The sequence below is a fragment of the Phasianus colchicus genome, chromosome 7 (assembly GCF_987193195.1).
Source record: "Phasianus colchicus chromosome 7, bPhaCol1.hap1.1, whole genome shotgun sequence".
NCBI classification, from domain to species: Eukaryota; Metazoa; Chordata; class Aves; order Galliformes; family Phasianidae; genus Phasianus; species Phasianus colchicus.
In genome coordinates, this window is record NC_143442.1 from 34,320,657 (window position 1) to 34,336,739 (window position 16,083).

General features: G+C 42.1%; 1 protein-coding gene across 19 annotated transcripts in view; it reads right to left on the minus strand.

Annotated features, from left to right (window-relative positions):
- The window catches only part of LRRFIP1 (LRR binding FLII interacting protein 1), an 87,697-nt gene that overhangs the window by 66,375 nt on the left and 5,239 nt on the right, over positions 1–16,083 (minus strand). For 2 of the 19 annotated variants that reach the window (XM_090144493.1, XM_090144489.1), the window contains exon 1: positions 9,841–10,539. The exons of 16 other annotated variants lie outside the window; for them this stretch is intronic. The gene's annotated coding sequence lies outside the window, so the exon portion shown is untranslated. Of the gene's footprint in view, positions 1–9,840; positions 10,540–16,083 lie in introns of those variants that run through there. One more of the 19 variants, XM_090144497.1, reaches the window with a different exon arrangement.

Below are 16,083 nucleotides of genomic sequence, written 5' to 3' on the forward strand. Positions count from 1 at the left end.
AGAGCACACAGAGATGATGCTTTCAAGTCTGCCTCTCCCATGGCCATTCTGAAACAGAACTTATTCATCATGATGTGGCCTACCTCTGACAAGAGATTTTCCCACTAAAAACACAAGGAAGTTAATTAATTTTAAGTGATCGATATGGAATTACCCTTGGTTTGCTTGCCAGGCTCAAGTTTAACACCTGTGGAGATCAAGGACCCAGATTAAGTGTAATGGAATATTATTACAGCTCTGACACAAAAGAATCTATTTCTGCTCCCTTATTATACAACATCCTTCTAATTGTTCATGTTTTGGTGGTGCTCAGGCACCAAGCAAGGTCACATCTCATCTGTATGAAGACGAGGGGATCAAATCTTTCAATAAATGAGCACATGAATCCTCAAGTAGTTAATGCTGCCCACAGTTCAGTGCTTGACTTTCACAGCACTCATACTTTAAAAAAAAATAAAAAGTAATCATACAGCTTATGTCCTAGCTGTACATTCTGCGAAGAAACTGAAATATATACCAACCATTTAGCATCTTTCCCTCCTTTGGCAGCTTTTGTTAGCCCTGCAAAATCATTTGGGTTTGTGTTGGAAGGGACCTCAAGGATCATGAAGCTCCAACCCCTGCCACAGGCAGGGCCACCAACCTCTATATCTAATAGCAGACCAGGCTGCCCAGGGCCCCGTCCAACCTGGCCTTGAAACACTTCTAGGGACAGGGCATCCACAACCAACTTGCTTCTTGGCCTTTTGGTTAAGATCAAGTGTTGTATGTGCAGATTTTAAACAAGTATGCTGCCAAGAGTACTGATCATCTGCCCCACATAAGACACAAGCTATTTGACTTTTCAAATTCTGCCATGGTATCGCATCATTCCAAGCAACAGCCATCCCTCACTGCCACTAAGCCCAGGGAAGGGTTTCTTTTCCCTTAACGATGCACAGGATTGAACTCCTGCCATGCTCTTACATCCATTTCACTGAAGTGGAAAGAACTCTAAATAGGCTGATTATCATCAATCCCATAAAAACGCCTGTATCCAGGCGATCAATGAAGTACACAGAGCAGCCCGCAGACAGAGGCAGCTGCAGAAGCTGAACTGGTGAAAGCAGCAACTTCTTTAAGAGGGATTTGTGCATTTCTCTTCTGCACGCTGCCTGCAGCACTCCCCTTCTGCAGCTCGTGGGCTCCTGAGCCGATCTCCTTAGGGCATTAGCACACGCTGCCAGCAAGGCAGCTGCTGCTTGTCCTGCTCTGTCCTCTGAGGGACAACGAAAGCACCATTCTTAATGGAACAGACATGAGCAACGTGGGACAGATGGCAAAGGAGTACTCACCACGTGCTTCCCTTTCAGCAGGAGATACACTGCTTCACGATCAGTTACACTAAGAAAAACACAACCTGGCTTGGACTGCTTACTGATTCCAAGGGATACTCCTATATGACAGATTACTGTCTGTTTGTCCTTTGCTCAGCTTTCAAATCCAGTAGCAAGAGAGGAAGAGAAGCAAGACTGCACACTGCTCTTTGCCCCACTCACACACTAATCCACAGGTTGGTAAGGAAGCGATTTCTCTGCTCTTTTCCCTACAGTATCTCAATAAGAAAAAAACACAAATATATGGTTATTTCTCATCACATTCATGCTGTGAAGTTTCCCTGTGACAACCCAGCTGATTTGCGCAACAGTATTTCTATAGCTAACAAAAGAAACAAAAGATCAGGAACAAAAGAAAAAGTGAGTAAGAAAGGAGAAAGATCTACTGCTGGAAATATGACTGAAGCACTAAAAATGGAGCCCAGCTTATAAAGAGAACAGGCTGCATAACTAATAATGAGAATGTTCTTTTGGCTTGTACAGTACCTGGCAGAAAGGAAAGAAAAGAGAATAAGTGCTGTTTATTATAAAATTTAAGACCTCACTTACTTGAGAGACTAATGAGGAACAAACAAATTCAAGTTCTGACCTATAGTTCTAAAATTAGTTCTGTTCAATGCAAATGCCATTTACTACTAGCAAATGCCATTCAAATGACACGAAACTCAAAATAGGGCTCTAGAAAGCCATGCATGTTTCCCACAGCATACATCATCCTCCAGAACTAGATTTCTTCACATGCAGAAGGTATTGATCCTCTTCACATACATACTACTGGGGTTTTTATGGGCTCTTATACATTGCCATAGCATAAACCATGCCCAACCTCGTAATACTTCAGTGATACAAAGCATGAACAGAAGAAGAACCGGCTCACAAAAGCAATCAGAAATGTTAAAGTCTCTCACCTACACTGCCAAAGCAGAATATAAGAGCTGTAACTGGGAGCAGTGCAACAAAGCAAAATCCATACAGGCTAAATTGGTCACAAATGTAGACTTCATCTGAAAGAGTGGTTTTATTCTAAACTTTGCAGTTGAAAGCTGTGAAATGCCTCTCAGAAGCACAGCAATGCTTCTGTTAGAAAAAAAGAGCACCTACCTAAATGGCACTTCCTTTGGACAGCAAAAGGGCTCTTCCACACCAGGCAAAGCTGAACACAAGGTTGGAACTGTTTTTCAAGTCATTTCCCTCAGTCCTCCTGTAGATGGGCTCTAGCCATGTTAGTTGGGGCTGATTCCAGACACAAAGGAATCTCAGATTCAGCCCAGCACATCAACCATAGTTCTTCTATGGTTAAAAGGCTATGACTGAGCATCCTGTACATTGACAAAAATGATATCAAGTAAGTCATATTTAACCCTACACCAAATTGAGTGATGTCTAAGGAACAAGACCAAGACAGCTTTACCATCAAGAATGCATGTTCCTCCCACCACAAAACCCCTACCAGCTCCAGGAAACCATCCCAAGGTTGACAGCCAGGTTTATTTTCTGCATCTGTTCCAACCCAAGCATTCCTGTAGGCATCTAACTGCAACAGCATCAGATGGAGATGAGAGCTTGCAGATCCCACTAACAGTTGTTTAAGGCATTAATTTCCTTCCATGCTATTATTTTAAGTTTAACACAGGCACTTAGATGACTAATTTATGCATTTAGACAGTTTAAGCTTTCTCTGTATCCAATCTGAAATCGAAGGTGAAGCAAGTGGAATACAAAGAGTAAAGTGTGAAGTTCTCTAATTTGGCACTTACTTATAGCTGAAAAAACCAACCTGTCAGCTGTTGGAAGTACAAACTGTCAAACATTTTCCCTGAAATCCTACTTGGTAATGGTCATCTCAGTACATGTGCCAGCACTGCCTTTCTCGTTTCCAGTAATCTGCCCAAAATCTGGATGTCTGGGTTCTCAGAATCCTTAATAATTTAAGTGGTTCCAACTGAGTGTCTAAAATTGAGTAATTATTCTAAATTCTAATGTGGTAGTAAGAGGAAAGCTATTTTTCCATGTGCTCAGATATTTATACAGCCTTATTTTTGGTATGGCAGGCTGTTTAAGGATTTACACTGAACCTATGGCAGAGGAAAAGGAAAATATGTTGCACCATACATTCCCAGTAAGCCAACCATGCCTTTGGATGCCATACCTGATATATTTAAACTCAGGCTGAAGCAATTTTACCTGAATAAGCTACAGCTTTTAGAAGAAAAAAAATAAATTGATTGTGTAGTTAATCCTTAAGACATTATGAGCATCATCAGCTCCTTTGTTGCCCTATTCTCACCTCACCCTGCAATCCCATTCCTTCTCATGCAAAGTTCTAGCATTTTGCACAATGATTCTGCACTGAAACAAGATGATCTTTAAGGCCTTCTAACTCAAGCCATTCTGTGGTCCTATAGCAAACAAACACATCATTTTGATATTCGACCTTAATGTGCAACCCAGTAGAGTAAATCATAGCATCTAAACTACGCTGTAGACACCATTTAGCAAGCAGACTGCTTTCTATTACAGCCTACACCACATACAGATGGAGCTCATTAAAATAAGCAGTGTGGCAAACAGCAAACCACTCATATGATAGCAGAGGGCTGCAGCTGTTGACCAACAGCCATCTCCACATAACTCTAACTACAGCATGTAACACAGCCCTTCTTGTTTGTCCACCTTGGAGAGGGGGAGAGTCTGCAAGAAACACTTTCACCCCTCCTTTCCAACAGGGAAAAGGGTAAATAGAGCACGTCAGATTCAAGGTGATGCAAGTAACTTGTCCTTGTGACTTCAAAATTCCAAGGAGAGACGGGAGGTGTTAGTGTTGACCAGTCCTGTAATGATGCCTTGAACCGAGCCTCCTCTCTCATCCACATCTCCAAAGACAAAGTAACACATTCACTGGGAGGAGAGGGGAAAAAAAGTGAAAGTTCAGTTTAATTTTAGAAACTGATTTCCACTTCCCTTCCATGAATCACAAGAAGCCTTGCCAAAGATGTGGGATCTTAAAGCCCCTTCCTTTTGTCAAGCACACAGTTTTTGCTTTTGCAAAGGGAAAAGCTGCTTTTGACTCCATGCCATACAATGTTCAGTGCTGAAAAGCCAAACACCATCACAAAAAGCAGCTTTGTATTGAGCACTTGACATGCTACAAAGAAACAGTTTTACAGGGATGAGAAGAGTTTATCTGAACACTGGTTTTGACACTCCAGAAATATAACAACATTGACGTATGTACACACAGCCTGTTTACTAGGATGAAAATAGACTATATAGCGATTAATTTTAAGGCACTACATATGCAAACAATATTATTTTCAATAAAACTTTACCTGAAAGCTGCCACTTTCTCTGAGGTTTGCCTATTATTCCTCACAGCACAGCAACTTAATCTTGACTTCTCCAACGTGTAATTTCCCTTAATTATATGTGAAGAGTATTTATGAGGTTATTAACACTAATTATAAGAGTCAGCGAGGTCTTAAGCATTAATTACCAGTAAAAAAAAAATCAAAGCTCCGAGCAATTTTTTCTCCTTTTAAAAGAAAAAAGAATCGATTTCACAATCTATCATAGGAGATTGCTCAGGGCAGCAGCTATTTCACCCAGCACAGTGAGCAGCTGAAATGGACAAACACTAGCACCTCTGCAGGCAACCTTTGGCACTCAGATCTTCATTTGCCCTACAGTTCCACTAAATCCTGAAAGTCACCCGGAGATAAAGAACAGACTTCCACTTGATCAAAGGTCAGAAAGAACAACTGCTCTGGGGCTATGAGCATGGCTGGCTTTTTAGCTGTACAGCCCATCTTTCCAAGTTGCACTGCATCCCTGTCAAGTGCAGCAGAGGTGACATCTGAATGCCTGCAAGCAGCAGGGCTCTACAGAGGCTGCTGCAATGAGAAGAGCGGATGCTGCTGTGTTTGATGAGGAGATGCATGGAGACTTGAAGCTGCAAAGGAGGGAGGCCACAGAGAGATTGCCAACTGCTAGCACAGAGCCTGTTTCACTTCTAGGTTTTAGACTCAGACTTACTGCTTCAACTAGGCTTGACAAAAGCACCTCACACCAAACTTGCAAAATTATCAGAGATAATGTTAGTATGGTACCTGTAACACACAGATGTCTTACAGAATCCAGAAAAAGCCCTGACCAAGGTCTGAAGCAACAAGCACGGGTCCCACTCTTTTAGATCGACTCTCAGCTCTCAACTGTCATTTTCAATGTCTTTTTCTTTGGGGAGGTTTCAGTTTCAGACAGCTAGTGATTGCAACATCATCTTATAAAAGACGGTAGATAAGCTTTCAGTCTACCTATGTGGGAAGAGCCCCTATAGCTACACTGTCAGTGCAAAGCTTCAGTCTAGTTTTCAGTTACTCAGTCTTTTTTTAACCAACTTCCAATCACAGCTCATTCAGACATGTAGGCCATTTGTTGTCAGCAACTGAGTTTCAACTTCGCCCCATCACTTGCACATATTTCCCACATCTAGATATGCTGCTTTGAGAACTGGAGGAACAGATGAAGCTGACAGTTCTGCTTCTTTGCTTTACCAGGACTTTTTTTTTTTTTTAAACAGCTCTTCCTTTCAATAAACTCTTTGAGACTACTGTTAAAGAACCACAGTCCAAATTCTCTACACCTACATCAAGAGAGGAGTCAGGGTGCCAAAAGTCTTGGATGCGAGGAAGCAACTCTGGTCCAAATGCAGAGATAAAAGGTGCGCTACATAACAGCGCTGGCTGCTGCTACAAGCGTTATCTTGGCTTGCCCTGTCTACTCTTTCAGCTCATTCATGAACTCATCAGTTCTGCTGATTCTCTTATCTGAGATAATTACTTCAATCATACAATTTGAACTTGCCAATTTTTTTTAAATCTTTTTTTGGGGGGAGGGAAGGGGTACAACTTCAAGATGAGTACTAGAAACTATACAGATAAGATGAGCAGAGAATCTGCTGAGCAGCAAAGCTTGTTTTCTCTCGATTTTATTAATGAATCAGTATTGCTTCTAAACATGTACCTGCTCTAGAAATATCATATTACAGTAGGCACCACACTAGGGAGCTGATATTTGCAATAAAAAGGTCTGGTACTGTTTTCTGCTAAACTTGGGCTGAGGTTAGTAAGGAGGGAGCTACTACTCTGGTATTAATGAAGAATAGCAGAACTGATACTACTCTTAAAGCACTTATTTGAACCTCATCAGCTATTCTGTCACAATTAGGGTATTCAGGACTCCATCCAGTGTAATGGCTTTATGACAGATTTCAGATGCCAGAAGACTAATACCAGATTAAATACCATCCTGACAAAGTTATAGAAGGGCTGGATGCATCAAGGCAAACCTTCTAGTCACTCCATCTCAACAGTAACCCTTCAACTTTTGCTCATTATTTTGCTAAATCCAGGTAAGAAAAGGCAGGTAATCTTATAAAGTCCTTTCTCATAATGCTTGAGCCAGTGTCCAGAACACTGAAGCCCAAAAAACTGCCTCAAAGCACTAACCTGCCCCAGATCAGACCTGCAAACCAGTCAGCAACCTGCATGACAAAATCCTCTGCTGTCTGTCCACCAGATCCGCTCTGCTGGGATCTTCCCCTCCATGAATAACAACAGGTGGTCTGTCTTACTTCTCTCTTTTAAGGGTTAACTTCAGCATTTGACAAAGCTTGAGTCAGCCACAGCAGGGGAAGAACAGAGCCGTTATGGCAGGAAGTTCATTCCCATGACACCCATAGCTAAACCACAGGCACAGGCCCTGCAGTTCTGCACACCCTTGAAAGATGGAACATAGCAAGGCAGGATTTAAGGAACGGGGGAAAAAGATGCACCATTACCAGGCTACAACATTTTTAAGGCAGGCATCTCTCCCCCTTTTCTCCTCCCTTTCTACATCACCATCTTATTTTTTCCTTTTTTCTCCCTTACGAGAGGGAGCATTGCAGTTGTACAGTGTGGCCTCAGAAGCACAGATCTTCCCAAGGAATTCTGCCAGGTTCACTCTGTTCTCGGTCTGAGTCAGTGTTCAAGTGAGGAAAGTCCACTCTCCATTTCCATTCCATCCTTCCAGCAGTGCTATGGTAGAAACAGACACCAGAGGAAAGCAGGCCTTTGGAACTTTCAGCACAGCATTAATTTGTTACAAAAGCAACTATGACTTTTAGATTTGATGAGCTTAGAATATTCCATAAAGAAGACAGCTGACACAGGAACAAGACGCATGAAAATAAAGCACAGTTGCCCAGTACACTGATTATCTTCTAAAAACACTAACACTAAAAAGCATTCAAGCAAAATAAATGCTGAGTGCTTTGACATCTAATTACTGAAGCATTTGATGGCATTACCATGATTCTCTCCCATGCCCCTGAACTAGCCCATTTCTAAAATAAGCACTGCTTGACAAACTAAAAAGCCTTCTAGGAAGCTATATTTTTTTTTCTTTTTTATCTTGGGGTTTCGTATTTATGTAGCATAATCTCACTGCATAAGCAACCAAACAGGATGAGGAGATAAAACCACCACAGTGTAACTTCACTGCTGTGCTCAGATCAGCCTGCAGACCTTTAATTTAAGAGAGACCTTTATACTAAAAGCTTGGGTTTATTATTATTATTTTAATTGTATGGCTGGCAATTCTCAGTACAACAATCTTTTGAGGCTTTCTGGCTCCAACACAACTTGAGAAAGCAATGAGGAAGTTCTGAAGGCAGCGTTGTATTGGCAGTTGCACAATGCCAGCCATGGCAGTGGCACAGCCAGGCTCCTGAATGAACTGCCTTCCAGAACCAAAGCATCACAGCATCTCATCAATGAAACCCCTCTCAATGGTGAGAAACATGCACAAGGAATCGTTTCTGCTCTTCAGAGATAAAAAAAAAAAGGTTGAATTCAGCACAATTGAGACCAGCAGCTGATGAGTAAGAGCACAGAAGTTGCCAGCAGCCATTACTTCAGGGAATACAAATATTTATTGCAGACTCCCACCCAGCCTAAGTATTTTAATGCATTATAAAAATAGATCTAGTTTAAAAACTGTTGTGCAAGACAAGCTACTTCAAATCAAGTTTTAAGAGAAGAATGTCAACAAGAACCCCTGTGCCATATAAAAACAAGTCTCACTCTTGTACTCTCCAATGAGATCCATGTACAAACAGGTCATACTGCAGACTCTGCAATGCCACAGAATTTGAAATTAAATCCATTTACGCAGTGGTCCTGGTTTGGCAATACTCAGATTAATATTATGTTTCATTACAGCCAGCTTGCTGTACAACTGGAGCAGCAGTTTGACACTTAAATATCTAATAATCCAATAAATGCTGTATCAGTCACTTCTAAGGTAAGTATAAACATTTTGAAGCAGTTCAACCCAGGATTTTAGATATCTGGACTGTCCTTATCTGCCACTCCACATTTTCCTTCTTTTTCCCAATAACCATCAATAGGGAAATCCAGTCTGAGTAACTGCTTCCTGCATCTCCAACGGTGTTCTGTCAAGCTTAGCATGTTAAAAAGTGTATTGGAAGAAGCACGTTGGTTCTACCTATAAAATGGCTGAGGGCAAACTGCAGGATCTCTGTGCTCTGAGGAAAGAGTCAAACTGCACAAGCTGAAGGAAAAGCCAGGAATTGAGAGAATGCATGACTACTGAGCACGTCATGGAGCATTAACAGTATCATCATCTCCAATGCTACATTCATATCCGGCCCCAAGCAAAAGACAAAACAGAATCTTTGTTACACTTCAACACTCAGAAGCAGTTATGACCTGAAGAGTACCTTTCCACAGGTGGAATGTTCTCAATCCAAATTAAGTTCAGCTCTTCAGACTGATCAGTTAGCAGAGCAAGCTGGTAATAAAGACAGTTTCACTGTGCTTACAAAACGTTTTGTGGGTCTGCAGCATGATGATTACACATTACGAGGCACTGTTTTTCATTACCTCTTTACATACATCAACTTTATCCTATTATTTTTAATAGATACACCACACACAAGAGAAATGTTGTAAAAATCATCATTTGTTTTCATGCCCATCACTACTTTATAGTGCTGCTAAGCCCTGAAACATTTGCTAGATGTGGAAATGTGGGGATGGTTAGCTGGGAAAACGTTTCATGCAGTCCTTCAGTTTACATCCTCTTCCTGCCAGTGAGACCATCCATTTAATTATGTTAGATATTCTGTTGTAACAGATAGGCTGGGGGCAAACCACAGCTTCTCTGCATTCTCACATCTAGCGACAACACTAATCACATCTCCTATGGCCGAAAGCCAAGTTCCACGTTGAGCTTGCAGGAAAAAACTACAGAAGAAATTTCACAAAGAAAATATGTATTAAAAAAAAAAAATCACTCTTTGAATCATTTTAAATAGACCTGTCAAAAAAACGAATGAAAAATCTCACTCACTATCCCACCTTTACAACTGAGGTGTTTTTTATTATTTAAATAGTACTCTTACCTGGTCAGTGGACAGGAATTATCCTCCCACGTTTGTTATTGCTTCACAGTCCATTTCCCCCATGTTAAGAAAGTTCCATTAGAGAGCCAAGGCCTTCAAGCTGACTTGCACCAAGTGAGACAGCACTGAGCAACCCATCAGCTCAGATTAAAGCTGAAAAATCGCCGTTGTTTAAGAAATGATTGGACAGCTTTGGTGTGGGGGTGGGATAAGATTACTGTATCCAAACTGAGTCTGAGCTATCCTGGATTACCTGCAGAGCTGCGCCCTAACCCTGACCAACAAACGTACTACCAGGTTACAGACACTGTTTTGTGGCAAAAAATGACCTTCGTGGCTATTTATCAGCATTCTAAAACTCAAGGCAAGCTATGTGGAATATGCTGAGAGCACTGCCACCACGCAGAGGTGCAGTCCTCCCCAGTCAGGTCCTTTCCCCCCCAAGAGTGATCACCACCCAGCAGATATCACTGGATCCTGTGACTTGCCATCTAAAATAGTGCCAACAGTTTGATGTGGGGAACAGCTGCATTAGAAAAAATGGCAAGTAACAAGAATGCTGAAAGAATGGCATAAAGCAGCAACAAAGAATCAGCCCTTTGAGAAACACTTTCTACCAGAAGAAAGGGCAACAAAACCCCAGTATCACAGAATAGCTTGGGTTGGAAGGGACCTCAAGGATCATGGATCTCCAACCCCAGCGAAAGCAGGGCCACCAGCCTCCCTATTTAATACTAGACCAGGCTGCCCAGGGCCCCATCCAACCTGGCCTTGAACACCTCCAGGGATGAAGCATCCACAACCTCTCTGGGCAGCTGTTCCAGCACCTCACCACTCTCTGAGGAAAAAGAGTACGTTCAGGTTTGCTTGGCATCCATCCCCTAAGCTGGCAGACATTTTAGAAACGTTGTAAGATAAGATTTTTATACCTTTTCCGTGCATTCTCAGACTCGCTGATCCTTATTTTCTAATGCTGCGTTTGCAAATTGCTTCGTTAGAGAGCAACCAATTCTGGGTTACCAGATGCCTTCCTGCTGGAACAACGACTTCCAGACTGAGTCTGACAGTATATACTTATTTCATCAGCGATATAAAAAACCTTTCCCCAGCACACAAAGAACCTTTCTTTGCTTGCTTTAGTTCACCAAACAAGGCTGTTATTTTTTCTCCGGGGTAATTAGACAAGAATGTACAAATATTACTAAAAACACTGCGTAACCATTTAAAAACAGTGGTATATTCTACATATACCAACATTATCCCTTATATCCGCATACAAGCTTGCTGTTTCCCAGAGCCCCTAGATTCCTCCACAGTTCATGTAAAGGTTAGGTCACATCACTGCTTCAATGTACTCGTTTCACATCAGGACAGATTTAAATTTCATATTTAACAGACAATGGAATAGCATGACCCTTGGGTATCACAAGAATGTCCCAAAAGCCCACTTCAATTTTCAACAGATGTTGATTCAACGTATTTGTCAACATAAATCCTCTTAGAGCTCAGCAACACATTCAGCAAGAAAATCAAGAGCAGCACGCACACATCTCACGTGGCAGAAAGGACATTTTAAACAGAATGGTGTATGGGAAATGCACAGTTGCACAGCTATGCAATAGAATGGCAGAGCACTCAAATTTAAACAGACATCCTTGAGAAGCATGTGAAGTTGGTTCTGGCATTTTCCTCACTACCCAATGAAAGCAGAAAGCAACAAGTGATTATATGGACACACACACACAAAAAGGCAGTAAGCCTCTATCTTTTACTGTTAGTGGCCAACAAAAGCAAGAATTATTTCATTTTGCCATGTTGCATACAGGCTCCAGTGTAAGCAGTCATATCATTGTGGACACTCCATCTTTGGAGGTGTTCAAGGCCAGACTGGATGGGGCCCTGGGCAGCCTGGTCTGGTATTAAATGTGGAGGTTGGTGGCCCTGCCTGTGGTGGGGGTTGGAGATTCATGATCCTTGAGGTCCCTTCCAACCCCGGCCATTCTGTGTGATCTTAACCATGCTTTCAAAGAGAACCTGAAGTCACGTGTTTTAAAAAGGAAGGGAAAAATGTGAAGCTAAAGGAGTCTGACAGGAGGCTGGAGCCTGGGGACTTCTCTGCGCATGAAGTACAGCAAGAGCCTTTCCTTACTCCCCTGTCATCCCGGTATGCCAGCTGATAAACGCTCCATAATTAGAAGACCCAAACGAGGATGTCTGAAATCCATCTGACCTGAGGGAATAAGTTCAAAAACCTGACCCAGCCTTCAGCATGCCAGATCCTCCTGTAGTCCGTTTTCATCTCCTGGAAGAGGCTGGCAAAAGCAGACAGAAGAGACAGACGCATCTAAAGTTAGTCTTCAAATGTGGGATTGAAGAAAGCATATTTTGGGACGTAGGAAGTACTCAAAAGAGGAAGGCAGAGAAAAATAAATAAATATTAGATTTAAATTAGAAACTGCTAGAAGTCAGCAGTCCGTAAGAGCGGAGACAGAGGGAAGAAACACTGTTCCTTGGAGTTCCATGTCTGGGCAGAAGTCTGCATTCAAAGCAATTGTAGGATTGCAAGTGTGATCTGCGAGGAATCACCACTGAGACCATTTGTGACAGATGCATTATCGCTTAATTACAGGCAACACTAACAGACAAGTCACTGACTAACCAAACACACGCACACTGCTTTTGTGGAAGTCACTTTCAGTAAGCTGGGAACACCCTCACATTCCTTTCTGGGAAAGATAAATCAACATGACACAAGTGACATTAAAAACTGCAAGCGGTGACGCTTATGGCAGGGTAAAACCAAGCTCCAAGAACCTATTTTTGAGGAAGCCAGATGTAATTGGTGATCCTATCCTGCTCGTTTGAATACAAACTCCTCGCTCTCATTCACATTAAACATAAGCCTTCTGACAGCTAAGAAAGAAAATTGCCACTCTGAAGTTTTAACTATTGTCTCTGCATTTCTTCACACGCCAATGATAACAAGCACTGCCCTGCCTAATCACCAGGTATCAAAAATAGGAACACATGAATGGTGATGCACCTGTCAATTTTGGTTTACCAAAGCCTCTGATTTCTTGTACAGCAACATATAATACAAAAATTCTAAATATTTCCTCAAAGAACACAGCTTACAAAGCACCAAAATACTAGTTCAGCACAAAGCAATCGTATTTTTCATTTTACCAGCACATTGCTCACTAAGAAGAGTTAAGAACTGAGCGCTCTGCTTAAAAACCTAACCAAAAACCCCACTCCTTTCAGCTAAAAACTGAGTTCTCACACCCCAATAGGGCCCATTTCTCCACATTGCCCCATTATTCAGCGTTTGGTTCCTCCTTGGAGTTGTGGCAGCATGCAAGCTACTTAAGAAGTCCAGTCCTTCCAGAGATGGATGTCTGACTGTACTAGCATCACAATCACTATTTTTCCTCACTTTTACAGCATATAGATCTTCACAGACACTTGAAGAGAAGGGGAGAGCAGAGGGGGAGATGCCATCCAAATGTTATTTCGCTGCGTTCACAAAAGTTAATCAATCTTCTGTTTGACCCGTGTCTGTGTTATTATGTATTTGGAATCCCCAGATCTCCAATAGCAATTAGTTATTGGCGCTGAACAGTATTTTAAGTTTGTAAATCACCAAAATTTATTTCAATCCATTCAGTAAAGCTTCCAAGTCAGAAAGAGCCACCCCAAGTTTTCAGATTGTGCCAGGTAGGTGCAATTCTGCTCAATACCCCAGACATCCATCTCTCCATAACCCACAACAGCTATTCTAGTTCTGTAGTTTTCCAGTTTTTATGGCTGACAATAAAACTCAGTTATTTCTCAGAGCTTTAGAAGAGAGCCTCTCTGCCCCGAAGTCCACAGCCTTAAAATGGCAGCAACTACTGCATCAAATTCAATTACAGGAAAACACGACACGGCTGAGGGGGCTGAGGGAACACAGAGCAGGACTGTAGCCTGAATGCTCCTGTATGATTCAAATCTGTCTTGCAGGCATTGGTTTGTTTAATCAGGGACACGTTCCCTTCTGCCTATTTGTTTTGAGCATGCATCCACATCCCAAAACAAGCACCTAGCAGTATTGGAAACAGCTATTTTGCATCTCCCCCTCTCCCAAAATTCAGCTGGTCAGGCCAGAAAGCTGCTCATTGGGAAACTACTTCCCAGGCTTGGCCTTGTGCACTTCATACTGCGTACTGACATCTGTTTAAAGGCAAAATTAGAAATCCACCCAAACAGAAAACATTGAGGTGTAACCAGTGAGGTCCAACCTGACTCAATGCAAGGACAGTTTCAAACAGTTACAGTGGTGAGAGTTGTGTCACATTCCCATCAATGTGAAATTATTACTTCTGTGCTTTCCCAGTCACTGAATACTCACATCCACAACCTCTCTGTAAGCTCCAAAAACCCCCAAAGTTTTTAAACACGTGACCAGACTGTCACATGGTCACTCACAATCTTCTCTTCCCAAAGTCATTTCCACACTGCAAGCACTGCATGGCAGGTAGTGTAGCTCCTTCTACACTAATTCAAGCCTTCAGATTACCAACAGTGAAGTACAGCTTTAGTTAGTACTTATTATGCCACACCAAGCTTCAATTTCAGTTGTTTAAAGCTTTGCAAACCAGATCTTTGAGAGTCCTTTTGCACTTCTTACTACCTACCAACAACACTTGTGGATCTCCATCTTTAAAAGATGGATCACAAAAGATCACAGGAGCCCTGCAAGTTATTATGTTGGGTATATACATATGGGATGAGCACTAGCACATCAGACTAGTCACTTTAAGAGATTACTGCCTCATTTTCCTGCAATATGTTACACTAGTGACAGGGCAGAGGACAGGGAAGCACACAGCAACTTTCCACCAGTGGTAATTTACCTAGCAGCATCTTACTGAAAAAGTTTTAAACAAGCTTACTGGCAAAGATGCTGCCCATGGTAACCCTAAGCAGCAGAACCAACAACTCACCTCAGCTGCCTACAGCATCAAGAGTACATCCATCAGGAACTGGCCACCCTTACCTTTCAAGGCTGTGGATAAGCTCACCCATATGGATGCTCTCTAAAGAAATTTTTGCTTGACACTGTATTCTTATTTCAGTGTATGTGCCAGGCATCTTTCCAGCTTCAGCTGAGGAATTTCTACAGCCTACTTTTTGTATCCTATCTGAAATATAGGAAGGGAGGAGAGAAGAGCTTCCCAGGAGTTGATGGTTACAGACTTCTTTCTGTCACATGTACTTAAGCACTTCCCTCATCTTTACTGCACGAGGGATGCCAAACACGAGCTATTTTTCTACCATGCACAAGGCCAGCTATTCATCTGTAGTAGATTCAGATCAGATTAACACCAGGAGCAGAGAGCTCCCAGATGAAATGCAAGTGTGACTGTGCCCACTTTCCCTTCTCAGAAGGGAAAAACTCTCAAAGCAACTCCATGACTATAAGTAGAATCTAGCTTACTGCAATTCCCCTCCCTCTCCATTCCATTCCAACAGTCAACTTCTCCCCTCAAAAGTATTTTCATAGAAGTGAGACAACAGCTGATATTTCAGAGCTGCTATTTTAAGTTTTACCCTGAGTGTGTACATCTAGCTAGACAGATCCACTGCTCCTGGCAACCTGCTGACTTGACAGGAGGGACACGTACCCTGTTTCACAAGCCTGAAATGCCATGTGGATTATGCTCCTTGCAACCAAATGATGAAGAAAAACCACAACAATAATGTGTTAAAAGCACCGCAAGTGCACTCAAGCTCCAACTTTGTTCAGCAACTGGCCTGGAAAAATATCCTTCTAGCTGAGGTAGTGATTTGTGTTACATACTGCAGAAGAGCTCAGCATCTGGGATTACAAAGAAAAAGGCTGGGCTTTCCATGTTGCTAATCCTAACAGCAGCCTCTTGCCTGACTGAAATAGGAATCACAGTTCCTAAACAGCTGTTTCCTCAGACAGTGAGAACAGCTGAAGAGGACTCAGGCCAGGCACGGACACAAAAACAGACATGTAATTACTGAACGTTGCAATAGGCAGACTGGGAGCTGGAAGGCAGGCTACAATCACTCACACAACTAAAATGAGATAGGTCTTAAGATTTGTGCCTCGCTTTTTAAAGCATCCAAAACTGTTCTTCCACTTATTTCCTTTGGGAAGGTTTATGGGAAAAAGGCATTTGCTTTATTTAATGTTTTATGGCTACATATCCAGTAAAAGGCATTAACTGAAGA